The sequence below is a fragment of the Pleurodeles waltl genome, chromosome 6 (assembly GCF_031143425.1).
Source record: "Pleurodeles waltl isolate 20211129_DDA chromosome 6, aPleWal1.hap1.20221129, whole genome shotgun sequence".
NCBI classification, from domain to species: Eukaryota; Metazoa; Chordata; class Amphibia; order Caudata; family Salamandridae; genus Pleurodeles; species Pleurodeles waltl.
In genome coordinates, this window is record NC_090445.1 from 1,484,762,328 (window position 1) to 1,484,780,472 (window position 18,145).

The following is an 18,145-nucleotide window of genomic DNA, read 5'->3' on the forward strand; positions in this document are numbered from 1 at the left end:
CGTGCATCATGTCTAGCACAAGTACCATCTAAGTAGACAATCTTATGCTTAGGCAAACTTTAAAATGTTCCATACATTACAATGCAGCGCATATGAATATGTGAAATCTTAAAAGAAAAAATAAATTTCACTTAATGCCTTGCCTGACAATCTTTGTAGATCTGGCTCTGAAACAGAATCTATGAGTGGCAGCATTTGGAACACCCAAGTAGCACCCATGAAACGCATCCTTGACATAAAGTAGCACAAAATATTGGAAAGCAGAGCAAAGCACTATTTGTGATTCTAAGGGCAACTTTCTAACACAAAAGGAAGTTTTGCTCTGTAAAGTACATAATTCCTCAATACTTTCTGCCACTTTATATTACTTTTCCTGACTTCGTGGTAACCCAAAGTACCGAATAATATGCCCTGTCTTTGGACTAATGATTTTGTTATTTTGACTCTGTGCACTGGGACTATGCTTACCAGGCCACAGTGCATGTGTTCGGAAAAATCAAAAGACTTCATCGAACAGCTTTCTAACTTTGTGGAGCCTTTGACAGTCACAGCCTGCTGCCCTGCCTAACTGAGGATTTTGAACATCCATCTCAGAGACTAACTCATGAGGTAAAATTTCAGACAGAGACAAAGCTAATTTCTGTATCCACACTCCATCTCAATTAGCCTTAATTCATGCCTAAGTACAGGTACAGCACAACTTGGTGACCGTGGATGGTCTTAAATACTTTTTGTCATTTTTTTTATTTAAAATGTAACAAATTTATATCTACGGTTCCCCTTATTGGATTTTTGTTGTTCTGGGCCATTTTGTTCATTATGTTATTCTCTATTTTATAAATTGGAGTGGGATTTTTCTTGTGTTTTGTTTGTGACTTTTCAACTGTTTTGGTACTTCTAAATGTTTTACACATTTTCCTAGGATAAGCCTGTCTGCTCTGTGCTAAAACTACCAAGAGTTGAGCTCAGGGTGAAATTATTGAAACCTTTACTGTGCCTAACAAGAATGGTGGCATTATTGCATGCGGTCGACAACCATTCACACCAGTTAATATTCTCCTTTCTCACATATTATAATTTGTGTTTATCTGAAGAAAACATCTGATGGAGTAGCTGAATTAGTTTGAAAGTGAGTTTGGCAAACACTACATCATAGAATGTGGTATTTAGGTACATGCAGATATCCCTGTCAATACTTCTGTATATTTTCAGAATAATTATTTTCAAGTAAAAAAAAGAATGAAAAACGATGGTTACCACCTGGAGACAATTATAGTTAATTCCATTTGCACATTGCAGGAGCACTGAAATGGCACTAATGTGTGACTTTTATTTAACTATTGACTTTCTGGTCTTCCAACTAGTCATGGTAGTCAATTGTAGTCATGTGTAGAATAATTAGCCTGAAATGAATTGATAATAAACAACTTATTTCTAGTCAGGTTTATTCAGCAATACCTTTGAATTTTTGGTGAGATTTGGAGCTGGAAAAACTAAACGTGCATAGTATCATCCTTTCACAAGCATGATGCATGCCAACCCAAGAAACAAGTCTACTTCACCAGCTTCATTATAATGAGCATCTTCATGATGATTCATGTTACACTCTGAGAAGCTTCAGCCGAGTGGGGCTCTCTGACATAAAAAGATATGCAGATTCACCTTGTGATGAGGGCAAAGACATTAAAAGAAGTAAAGCAATACCTTTATATAAAGTAAGATAAAATACATATGACTATGGATGATGAGAGCACCATAGCAATCACATTTTGAGAATAAAGTCATGAAAGAAGCTAAAGGATTCACAAGCATTGTGTTTGTTAAACAGAATTATGTGCCATCCTAGTGCCATCCTAACAACCATGACGGTTCACACAATAGGCAGTCTCAATTTTCCTAACCTGCTTTCTAGTGCTTCTCCACAAGCAGGTGTTATAACATATTCAAAGATGTTCTATTTAAAAACTTAACAGTCTTTAGATTAGAATTATAAAGGCACTCTCTACCATAAAACATCCACCCTTATGTGATATTCTTGCACTGAGGTGAAGGTCCCAGAATCTATACAAACATGTCCATGATATTGTGATGTGAGATATTCCAGTGTTTGATATTCTGTTGTACAAGCCATCTGAAGCAAAGTATCCAGTTAACTAAGAATTGTTATGCGTTCATTCACCATACAAATACTAAGGAGTAATCGCCAAAAGCACCTCTTTCTATGATGGTTCATTACTACTTGTACTGAAAACAATTTGTGCAAATATTGCTTTTAGGTCAGACTCAAGAGAGTTTAGCTGCCAGCCTAATGTAAGTACAGTAAAAGTGGAACTATGAAAATACTTACATAAATGTCCATGTGCAAGTGGCACCAAGCATGCACACTATGTTGCATTCAAGGGACACTAACCCTCAACATTGCACATCTGCCTGTGGGTGCTGCCCATCACATTATAACACTTTTTATCAGTATCCTCCAACAATACAATTAATCCTGGGACCACTAGCCAACCACATTATTCTATGTACATACCTGAATACAATCCAATGATAATGTCTGTAAGTAGTGCCTGGTTCAAGCCATCAAAATTACAGATGCAAGATCTGAACTTTCTCTCTACTCATTATTCAGATGATATAGAACTCACAATGCTATTCAGTACATGCCCTGCACCACCTCGAAAGCATGCTTTTCAGTGTTATTATTAATTACTTAATACAGACGCCTATAACACACCTCTTTAAAATGCTACTGCTTTTTTAAGACATCAATGCAATGTCCAAATGGATGCGGTATAAAATCTTCAATGGATAGACACTGACATGCATGTCTTCCTAAAATGAGATCTGATCAATGAGTAAAAAAATAGAAATGACAAGTCTTCTCTCAGTTTATTTTATAGTGTTTTTTTAAAACCTTGTCCTAATATGGCATTAATGATGATGTTTATAAAGCTACACATCAATTTTAGAATTCATAATTGCATCTTTTTGAAATGTAAGGCTTATCTGGACCATGTTTTTCCATGTGGCTCTTGGTGAATCGCAGTACTAAGATAAACTCAGAAAAGCAAACACTGTTGAAGTGTGAAGTGGAAAATTAAAACAAGTCATGAATTGTGGAAATAACTAAGACAATATTCCAGGTTTTACAGAGCTAAAGGGAATCCTGACATTGTGCTAGATTGTACCACTACATACTAAATAAGCGCTAGTTTAGTAATCAGAGGACATCAAACTGATTTTACAATATTTTTGCTATTTATATTCTTAAAATGCAACAAATGCACACATTTATCATAGTTCCATCTTTAACATTTAAAAATGGGGAACACATATTTCCTGTTTTCAGAGTAAACAAGATGGGCCTGATTCACAAAGGTAAACTTAGGCCCATATTTATACTTTTTTAGCACCACATTTGCATTATATTTTTATGCAAAAGCGGCACAAACTTTATTTTTTAAGTTTGCGCTGCTTTTGTGTCAAAAAGCGGTGCTAAAAAAGTATAAATATGGACCTTAGACTTTTGGTCTAAGTTTTTACCAAAAGTTGAAGTTTATAATTTTTCGGTATTCATAAAGGTAAGTTACAAGTGATATTTTTGCATCCACACTCATGGCGGAGATCCACCCCGAGTGCGCAGATTCCACTCTGGGGGTGAAGAGTACACTCTGAGTGCAGAGATTACACTCTGGGTGCAGAATGGAATCTTTCCACTCAGGGCGGAGATTCTGCCCCAAAAGCAGAGATTCCAACCTGAGTGTGGACATAAAGATACTACTAGTAACTTGCCTATGTGAATACTGAAAAGTCATAAACTTAGACTTTTGGTCTAAACTTAAACCAAAAGTCTAAGGGGCTGATTTAGGAGCCCCTAGCCCTCCTTGCGCCACAGTAGCGTTATTCTTTTTATGCTAATATGGCCCAACAAGGCGAAAAATGCTGTGCCAAATTTACAAAGTGTCGCAATGAATGCATTGCACCACTTCGTAACCCTTTGATCTACATTATGCCTGTATGCAAAGGGGGCGTTCCCTGTTAGGGAGGACAAAAAATGGAACAAAGAAATCTAAGAGATTTGTGTGCATCATTTATTTTGGCACTACAACACCTGCTCAGAGCAAGCATTAAAAGGAGGCATGCCACCTTTTTCAATGGGCCTCAATGGGCTTTGCAGGATTAGCGGCAAAAGTTTTGACGCTAATCCTGCGAAGCTCCAAACTAGCGTCACAAATGTTGACACCAGTTCTCCTACCTACTGCCATGGTGCGCCATATCTTATATATAGCTCATACACGGTGGCCTTAGGCGGGTGCTAAGGGGTGCAAGAAAAGTAGCTTTCACTTTTCTTAAATCAGGGCCTAATTTTACCTTTTTGAATCAGGCTCATGGTATGAAATCAATGTAAAATTTGAATCAGTTAAATACTTAAATAACATTTGCTACACATTCAATTTCATAGCCAACAAACATGTTTCAAAAATTGATTTCCATTTTTATTTTTTATCTGTTCAGATTTTTCCCTTGGTATGCAGGTATTCCGCAGGATTTTACAATGGGCCATTTTGGCCTCAATGCTGCTTTACACTATGTTACCAAGTCACTTTTTTGCTTTGGATGGCGTTTCCCTCCCACCTATATATTACAATTAAAGCTGCAACTTGTATGTGGTATTTCTCTACCGCAAACCTAGGCAAAAGGTTAGGAGAACACTATATAAGGATGGCTGAATTGCTCAGATGATAGCACTTATTTTGGACTTTACCTCTGTTCATTAAGAGCAGCTATACTGATAAACTACAAACACTACTGGTTTTATTTGGCAATGCACGCAGCACAACAGGACTATAAGCAGATTGATGCAAAATATTGGGAAAAGGCTGATAGATATGTTTCATCTGGAAGTTATGAATTACATTCTTGGGACACTTATTGCCAAATACATTGTGTTATTTTGATAAAGTCAGGCCCTGATTTATACTTTTTGGTGCAAAACTACACAAACACAGCTTTGCACCAAAAGGTTTAGCACCTGCTTGCACTATTTCTGAGCAGGGCAACATATTTATGGAATGGTGCAAGCCAGTGCAAAGGTAGGCTAGCATAAAAAAAAATTACGCTAGCCGCGTGGGGTTAACGGTATGGAAGAAGGGCGTTTTTCTCCAAAAAATGAAGTTAGGCAGGTTAGAGTAAAAAAAACAAATGACTCTAACCAGCCTAGCATCATTTTCTGATGCAAAACCATCCATACCACATGACTCTATCTTAGAAAAGACAGGAGTCGTGCCCACCACCCCAATGGCCAGCAAAGGGAACCAGGGTCCCCTGGGCATGGCCATTGCACCCAGTGCCATGTAGGGGGTCCCATTTCAGGGCCCCCAATGGCACTTTAATTAAAAATACTTACCTTTACTTACCCATACTTACCTAGAATAGGGTCCCCGATCCTCCACTGTCCCTCTGGTGTAGGTGGGGGTGTCCTTTGGGCCTGGGGATGGCACCTGTGGGCTTATTCCATAGTTCCACCATAGAAATAGGCCCACAGGTCCCCTAAAACCTGCCCCGACTCAGATGTTAAATAATAACTCATACTTCTGCTTAATGCTGCTTAAGCTAAAATGTTCTTGGCTTCAAGAATTTTAGGAGGTCTATGATCTAGCAGTTGTCAGATTCTTCAGTTATGGATATTTTGTATTCCACTAACCTGCTCATTTGGTAGTTTATTATAATGGTGGTATCAAGAGAGATCATTTTCACCTCAGGTTGAAACTTGTTTGACTGATGGTAGCCGAAAGAATGTTACAGAGGACACTGGTTGGTCTGTTTCTAAAAGGGCTGAAAAACCTGTCTCTAATTTAACAATAAGAAAGTCACTTGTGCACAACTTAACTTTGAGCAAGAATGCCAGCAGGCAGGCCCCTAAACTGTATCCTCTTGATAGCAGATCACATAATACTCTTCCTGTATTTCATTCAATACATTGTGGGCACTGTGAGCAAATGAAGAGAAATCCAAACAGTGTAAACAGTGTGTAACATTTCATGTATTCACTCCCCACTGTAAATGGCTTCCTCCTGCTTCAGTAAAAGCCCAGGATTTGTTAAATACACCAGGCTGCCTACATTTAGTGCTGTCATGACAAGGTTGCCTTTGTCTGCAAACACAAAGGCAGCCCTTAATGAATGAGCAAGACGGAAATGAGCCAACAAACCCTGCAATCTTTCCAGCACATTGGCAGACTTGTGGCCGTCTCTCCACGTGCACTGAATTTTGTGCTGTTTGAATGGCAGCTTTCCACGAACCTTGGCTCCCACAGACTTCATGCCTGCTGCTACTGTTCTCAGACTAAGATATATCAAGGATGAATTACTACTTTTACTTTTTCCACTTATGTACCAACATGCCCTTTTTCTGTACAACTAATCAACCACCTGCTTTATTTATATAGGGCTCAATTCACAAAGGTAAACTTAGACGTTTGTTTTGAATTTAGAACAAAAGTTTAATGTTACGATTTTGGGAATTCACAAAGGCCATTTATGCATACTATAAATAAATACAGTGCACCATGGTGGTAGTTAGGGGACTATCATCAGAATTTTAGATACTAGTCTGGCGCTTTGCAGGATTAGTGTAAAAAATACTGAGGTTAATTCAGCAAAGCACCCAGTGGCCCATTGTATCCAATGGAAGCCTCTTTTAACCCCTTCGCTGCCAGGCCTTTTCCCCCTCCTGTGCCAGGCTTTTTTTTGGCTATTTGGGGCAGTTTGCGCTTAGGCCCTCATAACATTTTGTCCACATAAGCTAGCCAAGCCAAATTTGCGTCCTTTTTTTCCCAACATCCTAGGGATTCTAGAGGTACCCAGACTTTATGAGTTCCCCTGAAGGAGGCCAAGAAATTAGCCAAAATACAATGAAAATGTTGTTTGTTTAAAAGAAATGGGAAAAAGTGGCTGCAGAAGAAGGATTGTGGTTTTTATCCTGAAAATGACATCAACAAAGGGTTTGTGGTGCTACAATTACCAGCTTCCCAGCTTTCAAGAACTGGCAGAATTGAATCAGAAAACCCAATTTTTCAACACAAATTTGGCATTTTACTGGGACATACCCAATTTTTACGATTTTTTGTGCTTTCAGCCGCCTTCCAGTCAGTGACAGAAATGGGCATGAAACCAATGCTGGATCCCAGAACCCTAAACATTTCTGAAAAGTAGACAAAATTCTGAATTTAGCAAAGGGTCATTTGTGTAGATCCTACAAGGGTTTCTTACAGAAAATAACAACTGAAAAAGAAAAATATTGAAATTGAGGTGAAAAAAACAGCAATTTTTCTCTACGTTTTACTCTGTAACTTTTTCCTGCAATGTCAGATTTTTTAAAGCAATATACCATTACATCTGCTGGACTCTTCTGGTTGCGGAGATATATAGGGCTTGTAGGTTCATCAAGAACCCTCGGTACCCAGAGCCAATAAATGAGCTGCACCCTGCAGTGCGTTTTCATTCTATACCGGGTATACAGCAATTATTTTGCTGAAATATAAAGAGTGAAAAATAGCTATCAAGAAAACCTTTGTATTTCCAAAATGGGCACAAGATAAGGTGTTGAGGAGCAGTGGTTATTTGCACATCTCTGAATTCCGGGGTGACCATACTAGCATGTGAATTACAGTGCATTTCTCAAATAGATGTCTTTTTTACACACTCTCTTATATTTGGAAGGAAAAAATTTAGGGAAAGACAAGGGGCAATAACACTTGTTTTGCTATTCTATGTTCCCCGAAGTCTCCCGATAAAAATGATACCTCACTTGTGTGGTAGGCCTAGCGCCCACGACAGGAAATGCCCCAAAACACAACGTGGACACATCACATTTTTTTTTCAAAAAAACAGAAGTGTTTTTTGCAAAGTGCCTACCTGTAGATTTTGGCCTCTAGCTCAGCTGGCACCTAGGGAAACCTACCAAACCTGTGCATTTTTTACAACTAGAGACCTAGGGGAATCCAAGATGGGGTGACTTGTGGGGCTCTTACCAGGTTCTGTTACCCAGAATCCTTTGCAAACCTCAAAATTTGGCTAAAAAAAAACATTTTCCTCACATTTCGGTGACAGAAAGTTCTGGAAGCTGAGAGGAGCCACAAATTTCCTTCCACCTACCATTCCCCCAAGTCTCCCGATAAAAATGATACCTCCCTTGTGTGGGTAGGTCTAGCGCCCGTGACAGGAAATGCCCCAAAACACAACGTGGACACATCACATTTTTTTAAAGAAAACAGAGGTGTTTTTTTGCAAAGCGCCTACCTGTAGATTTTGGCCTGTAGCTCAGCCGGCACCTATGGAAACCTACCAAACCTGTGCATTTTGTGAAAACTAGGGACCTAGGGGAATCCAATATGGGGTAACTTGTGGGGCTCTGAACAGGTTCTGTTACCCAGAATCCTTTGCAAACCTCAAAAGTTGGCTAAAAAAAACAATTTTCCTCATATTTCGGTGACAGAAAGTTCTGGAATCTGAGAGGAGCCACAAATTTCCTTCCACCTACCGTTACCCCAAGTCTCCCGATAAAAATGATACCTCACTTGTGTGGGTAGGTCTAGCGCCCGTGACAGGAAATGCCCCAAAACACAACGTGGACACATCACATTGTTTTAAAGAAAACAGAGGTGTTTTTTGCAAAGCGCCTACGTGTAGATTTTGGCCTCTAGCTCAGCCGGCACTTAGGGAAACCTACCAAACCTGTGCATTTTATAAAACTAGAGACCTAGGGGAATCCAATATTGGGTGACTTGTGGGGCTCTCACCAGGTTCTGTTACCCAGAATCCTTTGCAAACCTCAAAATTTGGCTGAAAAAACACGTTTTCCTCACATTTCGGTGACAGAAAGTTCTGGAATCTGAGACGAGCCACAAATTTCCTACCACCCAGCGTTCCCCCAAGTCTCCCGATAAAAATGATACCTCACTTGTGTGGGTAGGCCTAGCGCCCGCAACAGGAAATGCCACTAAACACAACGTGGACACATCACAATTTTTGAAAGAAAACAGAGGTGTTTTTTGGAAAGTGCCTACCTGTAGATTTTGGCCTCTAGCTCAGTCGGCACCTAGGGAAACCTACCAAACCTGTGCATTTTTTTAAACTAGGGACCTAAGGGAATCTAAGATAAGGTGACTTGTGGGGCTCTGACCAGGTTCTGTTACCCAGAATCCTTTGCAAACCTCAACATTTGGCCAAAAAAACAAGTTTTCCTCACATTTCGTTGACAGAAAGTCCTGGAATCTGAGAGGAGCCACAAATTTCCTTCCACCCAGCATTCCTCCAAGTCTGCCGATAAAAATGGTACCTCACTTGTGTGGGTAGTCCTAACGCCCACAAAAGGAAATGGCCCAAAACACAACCTGGACACATCAATTTTTTTCACAGAAAACAGAGGTGTTTTTGCAAAGTGCCTACCTGTGGATTTTGGCCTCTAGCTCAGCCATCCCAGGGGGGCACAAATGGTCTAAATACAATTTGCCCCCCAGGGGAGCAACCCTTGCCTAATGGGTCGCTCCCCATCTCTGAAAAAACAAACAAACAAAAAACAAAAACACCAAAAAATATTTCGCCCTGGTGCCTATAGGTTTCTGCCCCTCCTGGGGGAAGATCGGCCTAATAACAATAGGCTGATCTGTTCCTGGTGGGGCAGAAATGGACTAAAATAAATTTAACCCCCCTGGAGCGACCCTTGCCCACAGGGTCGCTCCCCCTGCGTGACATTGGCGCCACAAAACAAATCCCCAGTGCCTAGTGGTTTCTGCCCCCTTGGGGGCATATTGACCTAAAATCAGCCAATCTGCCCCCAAGGGGGGCAGAAATGCTCTAAATACAATTTGCCCCCCAGGGGAGCAACCCTTGCCTAATGGGTCGCTCCCCATCTCTAAAAAAACTACACAAAAAAAAAACCCACATAAATGAAATTTGCCCTGGCGCCTAGGGGACAGATCGGCCTAATAATAGGGGGGGCAGAAATGGCCTAAAATAAATTTGCCCCTCCACCCCTCAGCCCCCCTGGGAGCGAACCTTGCCTACGGGGTCGCTCCCCCTGTATGACATTGGCGCCCAAAAAAAATCCCCAGTGCAGATTGACCTAAAATCGTCCGATCTGCCCCCAAGGGGGGCAGAAATGGTCTAAATACAATTTCCCTTGCCTAATGGGTTGCTCCCCAGCTCTAAAAAACAAACAAACAAAAAAAAAAAAAAAAAGAAAAAAATATTGCCTGGAGCCCAGAGGTTTCTGCCCCCCCTGGGATTCCTTTCCTTCCCTTTGAAGCCTCTCTGGACCTCCACCACGTGATCGAAAGAGAAATTATTTCGATCGCGCTGGAAGATGGGAGGAGGCCCTGTGACAAATCAGCGCGTGATCTGATGTCACAGGGGGGTGGGGGGGTCGGGTGTGGAAGGGGAAGGGCTTCCCCTTCCATCCCTGCCTTGGGGGGGAGGGGGGAGCACATGGGGGAGCACTAGCGCTCCCTCCAGTTCCCAGATGCAGGACAAAGTGATCTCGTCCAAGGCACCGGTGCCCTGGACGAGATCACCTCGTCCAGGGCACCGTAGGGGTTAATGCCTGCTCTCAGCAGGCGTTAAAAGTTCAGAAAAAAATGGTGCAAGGAAAAGATTTCCTTGCGCCATTTTTTTGTTCCCGTTTACATACATTATGACTGGCACAGCCATAATGTAGCGCAAAGGGTTTCAAAGTGGTGCAATACATGCATTTCACCACTTTGTAAATATTGTGCAGTGTTTTTGACATTTTTACGTCACAGTAGCATAATAAAATGATGCTAATGTGGCATTTGAATGAGAATGGCACTAGGAGCTCTTAAATATGCCCCTAAATTTACCTTTGTGAATCTGCCCTCGCTTTTCATCCTTTTCATTCTTGTGATCCCCTTTCCTCTGTGGTTATCCTTCGCCTAGCCTTCTCTAATTCTTCTTTTATCGCTACTACTGCTCTTAGTGCTCTCAAGTGGCTGTTTGGTGACATTTTAGCACTTTATAAAGCCCCCTAAATGAATAGATAATTAAATAAATAAGTAAGAACCACCAATTATCCGTTTTCAAATACAATTAAATATCATTTGTGTGGCATGCCTTTCATTTTCTGAAGGAGCACATGCTGAATCACCAACTCGCCCATATTTTTATATATTTTGCCATTATTCTTCACAAATTCTCCAAATAACTACCTATAATATTTGGTAACCATGCTCTTATATTTCTGTCATGTCTACAAATGTGGCTTCTCTCTTCATATACAGTAATATTCTAGAATGCAATGTCGGTCCATCAAACATAGAGAGTCACAGCAGACATACATGTGTGCTAAATTTGGGTAAATATGGTTTATTTGTCCTAATATCTAGAATCTTGTATATCTTATGGGCAAAGAGAACATAGTACTGATAAATACCACCAATGTTCCCTGCTGAAATACAATTAAATATCATCCAGGTGGCATGCCTTTCATTTTCTGACGGGGCACATGCTGGATCACAGGCTCACCCAGGTTTGTATATGTTAACTGTTATTATTCTTCACAAATTCTCCAAATATACTGCCTATAATATTTGGAAACCATGCTCTTATATTTCTCCCATGTCTACAAATTCATCTTCTCTCTTCATATACACTAACATTTTAGAATGCTATGTCGGTCCATCAAACTAAGATAGCCACAGAAGGGGTTCACGTGTGCTGAATATGGATAATTATGGCCTATTTGTCTTAACATCTAGAATCTTGTTGACCGTGTGGGCAAAGACAAACATAGTAATGATGAATAATTTGCTCTTCTAGTATTTGCAGAGGTGACTATGAAAGGTCATGATATAGCATGCAGACGTTCTGTCTACATCAAATGCTTGTAGGTGATGAATACATGCTTTTCTGACTTGCATTAATAAAGAGTGTTTGCAGCTATTCAGTAATGCCATATGCCTTGAGGGTGTAGCACAGTTTCCATATATCCACATATATGATTTGGCTGTTGAGAAGTCATTCTTGCAGGTATGACTCCAGCCTTAAATTAAAATAAAGTGCCATAAAATGTTCCAGAAATGTCTCTTCAGTGTTGCCTGTAAAGCTTATGGCTTTTTGTTATATTTTTTTAGGTGTAGTTATTTTGACAGCTTAGACAGCCTCCTCTCTCTAGTGTACAAAGTGTAAACTTGCGCCAGCCCCTTTCAACTAATTGCTTGTTTAACCAGCTCTTTCAACCACCAGCTTGAGGCATTGCCAATCTCATCTTGGTTGCGCCCAGAGGAGCATTTCTATCTGTCCTGGTACTATTGTTTCTTTAAGCTGTGTCTTTCCAGCTCCAAAAGAGAGCTTTCATTGGAGTGTATTTTACAACTAATAGGCTGATGGTTGACTCCTTGTAGCTCATTAACACCTTTTCCACTTTCCAGTCTTGTGTCCATTCATAATTGCTCCCTCTGATACCTTTTACTTCCACCTATGTCACTCCTTAAACTTTCGCCACCTCCCTCTTCTTCCCTCCTATTTTACCCTTTTTTCCATGTGTGTTGTCTACCTCTTTTTTCCTCTGGCACATCCTTCCTTCCTTTTCTTCATTGTGCTTTGCCTCTCGTTCCTCGTGTCTGCCCATTCAGCTCGGTGGCTGCTTGTCACTGCCACTAAAATAAAAGTCAGACTCTATCAAACGTCCCCTTTCATTCATAATGGTTCTGTGTCTTTCAACCATTTGAAGGTCCTTGCCTTCTCCAAAACCCTCAGCAGAGGGATCTGGCAAACAGTGCACCTGTCGGGAGGATCTGGGGAAAACATGACAAAGGGGTAAAGAGAGACCTTCCCATTCATAAAGGCTTCTGAGAACTGCTAGCAGAGGAAAGCAAGGAGTTTGAGGGAGTGTGCACTACATATGAGGTGAGCAAAGATAGGACAGTTACAAATATAATATCACAGAGGTAATGATGAAGGACAGAAAAATGTGTACCTATCATAATGGTGGAAGGTGCTGTGATTAGCTCCCATCCAACTAGATTAACAGGTTGGAACCTGTGGACACCAGAAGACCAGCAGAGCAGTTAACAGTTGAGGATCAAATTGACAATCAAATAAGTTAATGTAAACCAGATTATAGGTGAAAAGCCTGTACAAAGGGAATCAAAGGAGAGCACCAACTTCAACTGAATGGTAAGGGTAAAAAAAAACTGGATGAAAAGAAGTGTTCAAATTCATCTTAAGTGTTGTAAGTTATCTTATATGATATTTTCCATCCTCTCCCTCTCTTTACCCCCCCATTCTAGTCGTGTACATTACATATTGGAATGTTCATAGGAAACCTGCATTAGAATGTTGGTGAAGGATCAAGAGATGACAGTGGAACAGCTTTGGTAGAGAACTATGTCATATCAATAAAATACAGATTCCTACCTCTCTACTCTATCTGTGGAGATTCTTCCAATTTGGTGACATGGATGGGATGGGTGTGCAGGGGGCAGCTTTGGGTCTTCTTCACTGATATTGGTTACTGCTGTTGCCTTGGTACCTCGTGAGGTGAAGCACAATGTTGCTTGTCTTAGACAGTTATTCACTCACAAAGGTATGGCTGTATATTGCTGAGAGACTAAATGGAATCTATTGTTTGGCGCCATTGTGTGAAGGAGCACTGTTAGCTGTGTATCCTGTTGTGGACCCTTATAGGAATCCAGCTGTCATCTGACCATCGAGCAGAAGATTGCAGGATGGAGGATTATTACATATTTATGCTGCAGTTAAATTATTGGTTGAGGTTAAACTTCATCGTCTCTCATGTTTCTCCATTGGTCTGTTAGCTATGATGGCTATACTGTACATTTTCGGGCTTGTTAACATATGCTGTTGTCACATCTTGACACATCCTGAGGTCGGAAGTTAGACAGAGTAGTTTTGGGAAGCGCGCTGCAGGAGAAGCCATCTGGGTGTGTCCACAACGAGGGGTGAAACACCTTCCAGATGGGCCACTTGTAACCGTCTCCAGAAGGGTGGAGCTGTTGTTTGAATCACTGCTATATTGGACTGTTTCCTATAAGCTAGAGCACCATGTGCTATGCACAGTACTTAATAACCAACTACAGGAAGGTGAATCTGTGATTGCACCTCATCTCATCAGAACCTCTATTCACCAGCTTCAAATTCAGTATATTATTTTCCACTCCCTCACCACACCTAGTTTATGCTGCACTGTGTAGTGAAGTCAACCTCCCATTACTTCTTGACACAGCCTCTATGGTTCAGGATTTTCATCATTTGCCTCCAAAGATACAGGGTAGGTAACTTGACAAATACAGTAAGAGGGTAAGTATCCCTAGTTCAAGCTAATTTTAAGATTCTCTGTTTTTTTAAATATTTCTAATTGCCAAGTTTCATTCATACTATTGCCTTTGGGTTTCTCTGTTTTTTTTTAATTTACATTGTATACTAGTACATTTGAATATATGTCATTGTTTGTTATCCCTTATACTAATATTTTGTTTACCACCACTGAGTACAGAGATTTGTTTACTATGTTTATTTAAACATTACGTGCTGTAGTTATCTTCTAGCTATTTATATTGTGATAGTTATTTATATAGAATGGTTTCCTTTGCAATATCTCAAAAACACCCTTCTGAAATGATCTGGTCGAGCCATGAATTCCTTGGAACAGATGGATAACATTTTTGGAATCTTACCTAATTTCCATTGGAGGGGATAGATTCTCCTCGGTGCACAAACAACATATACTGTTATGTAATTTAGGGCCATATTTATACTTTTTGACACAAAGCTGCGCCGGCACAACTTTGCGTCAAAAATGTTAACGCCGGCTAATGCCAGAAACCAACGTTTACGTGACGCACATCACTGTGGGTCAATTTACGACAGCGCAACCCGGAAAGCGCTGTTTTTTTTTACTCTATAGCGTCAAATTTACCCGCGAACAATGCCCTTTCAGCAGAGGAGAGCCAAAATGGATCCCAGATGCCACAACAGACCCCAGGAAGATGACAGCAGACCAGGAACCAGCCAGGAGGACCCATACCGGAACCAGGACATTTTCAGAAAAAAAGAAAGTGTTGCTTCAGTGCAGAGGAGCAGGAAATCCTGGTTAAAGAGGTGACGGAACACCAGCACCAATTGTTCATCACCTCTAAATTGCCAATCAGTAGGAGAGAGGCCATATGGCAAAAAATTGTGGACAAGATCAGCAGTGTGGCTGAAGAACGTAGAACAGTCACCGAGTGTAAGAAACGCTGGCATGACTGCAAACGTAGGACAAAAGAAAAAATGGCGAGGAACAGGAAGGCAGCACTGCAGACTGGAGTGGGGAGTCCAGCACACCAGGAGGCCCTGGACCACATGGAGGAGATGGTCGCAGCCGTCATCCCTGAGGAGATTGTCACAGGGATTCAAGGACAGGACAGCGCAGACTATCACGACACAACGCACATGCAGGGTAAGTCGCATGGGGAATTAAAATGCAATAATGATACATGCTACCTGAGGGGGGAATACCTACTACACAATGCATGTAAGTCAGCATATATATGAAGTGGCATGGGCACGGCAGGGGGGCATGGCCAGCACAGACTGAAGCTGGGGCACGACAAAATACAGCACCAACAACAGTCCCATGGGGCCATACTGAAATTACAACAATAGAGCCAAGGGAAAGCAGCGACAGGTGGGAAGGCCACTACGTCAAACTCACATCCAGGCACTCGTCTGTCAAAATGTATCCTACATCAACTAGGTCCCTATCAGTAATCCAGTAGCCAAAACAACAACTGCAATGTAACTGTGACAACAGTTGACAATAACACCTCTGATCTCTGTGCAGCTATAGTAGCAAATGGCAGGAACCTCCCCATGGAACATACATACCTAAATTAGGGGGTGAGGATGACATCTGCAACTATTTATAGAAATAAGACAAAAGCACCAGTACACTCAAATGCCAATGCCCATACTTGACACATACATAAGCCAAAGTAAACAGCAATAGGAACCACACAGCACTAAGGACACACACATGCTGCATACGTCAGGGTCCCTCACGTGCCTGGCTAACAAGGCAACATCACTAATGTCATACTGCTCAGACAACAACATTGAGGAGGGGACACATGCAACTGGTCACTGAAACACATCTGCACAGTCTGACAACCAAATAGGACTTTGATACGATAAACAGGGCAATCCAATTAAACACACATTACCCAACATCATCTCGAAACATCAACAATGTTTACATCCATACCACATCCTAACATTGCCATGCATAGGATATGCCACATTACATGTACATTTCAGTCAATGTGAATAAAAAGTGTTTGGGGCAGGTCCTGAGAGGCAAGTGTGCTGCCAGGGCATTCACAACACCCACAGCCAGTCAAAGTGTAGTGTGGTAAGTTTTACGTATACTTTGCGCATTAGCTTCAGGCTTTAGGCCTTTGTGCACCTTGCCCTGAATGTACTTTTACTCATTTGCTTACATCTAAGAGCCTCTGAGCACTTTGCACGAAATGCTTTTTATTAGGCTTCGTATCAGTTAATTTTGCAAATAGCCAGTTCTACGGTGTTGTTTTTTAGTCAAATCACACTGTTTTGCCTACTTCAGCACTGGAGTTCACCAGAACATATTCACTCTGTGCCCCAGTCAAGGATACAGTCTGGAACATTGCCGATAGACGTGGTAGGGGTTAAGATTTGGCATTCCTGCGTAGGGACACTTTGTCATCACGATGACATGTTACTTATAAAATCACTTCCTTGTCCCAAGACACGCAAGAGGGAGTTTCCGAAAACAGAACCACAACTAGACGCTGCCTGCCTTCTGCAGATGCTGAACCAGATCACATGCCATTGCTCTGATATGAGGGATGATGTCTCCCCAGTGATTCAGACAGGTAAGCTCGAAACTTAACATGCTGTGCTCTAAATGGAACAAGCAGAGGGATAGTAGAAACAGTTAGGCACCATGATAGCTTTGTTCAAATGTTTTACTCTCCTGCTGACTATTTCAATTCTACCATGTTGTATTGTTTGGGTTATTGTGGCTCACACCTAAATATCTACAAGTCAGTTGTTCAATGAAATCATCATATAAAACAAATACTGTCTTTGTCATTTGTGTATGAGATCATACTGGAAAAGAGAGAATTGGTTTGGATCTGAGTGACCACGACTTCCCTGAGAAGTTCCAAAGATGTCATGCGCTCGGATGTCTAATCATTTCTTTGCCGTGGGAGACATGAGGCACTGCTAGTTAGCCAGAGCAAAAAGAAAGAATCAGGGTGACAGAGTTATTTACAAGTGGGTCAGACTCAGTCCCCCACACCATTAGCTATCCTACTGCCTAGAAAGCCAGTAATCTCATGTAGGATAATGAGAGCCCACGCAACAAAATGTCTCTCCATAAGAATAGATATACACGGAGGGACGAGTAGGACAAAAAGATGGCTATTCCTAAATTGGTACAAAGCAACACCTAGAGGCAATTAGGCAGACAAGTCTTATAACTCTATATCATACATGTGACACACAGGTGGGCCATAGGCCTATAACAATGCCCATATGAAGGACAGCAGATACCAAGACAAAAACAGAGCACAAAGTTAAGACATCCAAAGGCTTGCATCTTATTGCAAAATTGTCACAACACAGACACACTAATTGTACCCTGTTTCATTGCAGAGGAACATGGATCTCCTGCCGATATGCCTGTCCCTGATTTCCCTGATGACATGGATGACGAGCCCATAAACATTCCACAGGAGACCATCCAAAAGGTCCTTGAAAGCCTCCAAACCCCACCTTCAGTCACAAGGAGGAGCACAGAAGAAGCAGCCATCACAGTAGAACCACCCGCCACCCCAATTGTAAGACCTGCCAGCTCCAACACAGCTGAGGACTCTGATGACACTAGCACCAGCTTTGAAAGAACCGTAGTTGGGTTACAGCGGGAGCTGGCCAAGGACGTGCGGGTGGGGATGCAAAATATGGCAGCCAGCCTTGAGGGGGTGCGTTCGTGCATGATGTCTTCTGCAGATCAGGCAGCTGCTATGCAAGCTCTAACATCTCTCTTGCAGGAACTTGCCAAAACACAGAAGGAAATCAGC

The 18,145-nt window shown here is 41.5% G+C and overlaps 1 protein-coding gene across 1 annotated transcript in view; it reads left to right on the forward strand.

The window, feature by feature from the left end:
• PCDH15 (protocadherin related 15) overlaps positions 1-18,145 on the forward strand; it is a 2,681,631-nt gene that overhangs the window by 629,672 nt on the left and 2,033,814 nt on the right. The window lies entirely within an intron of this gene.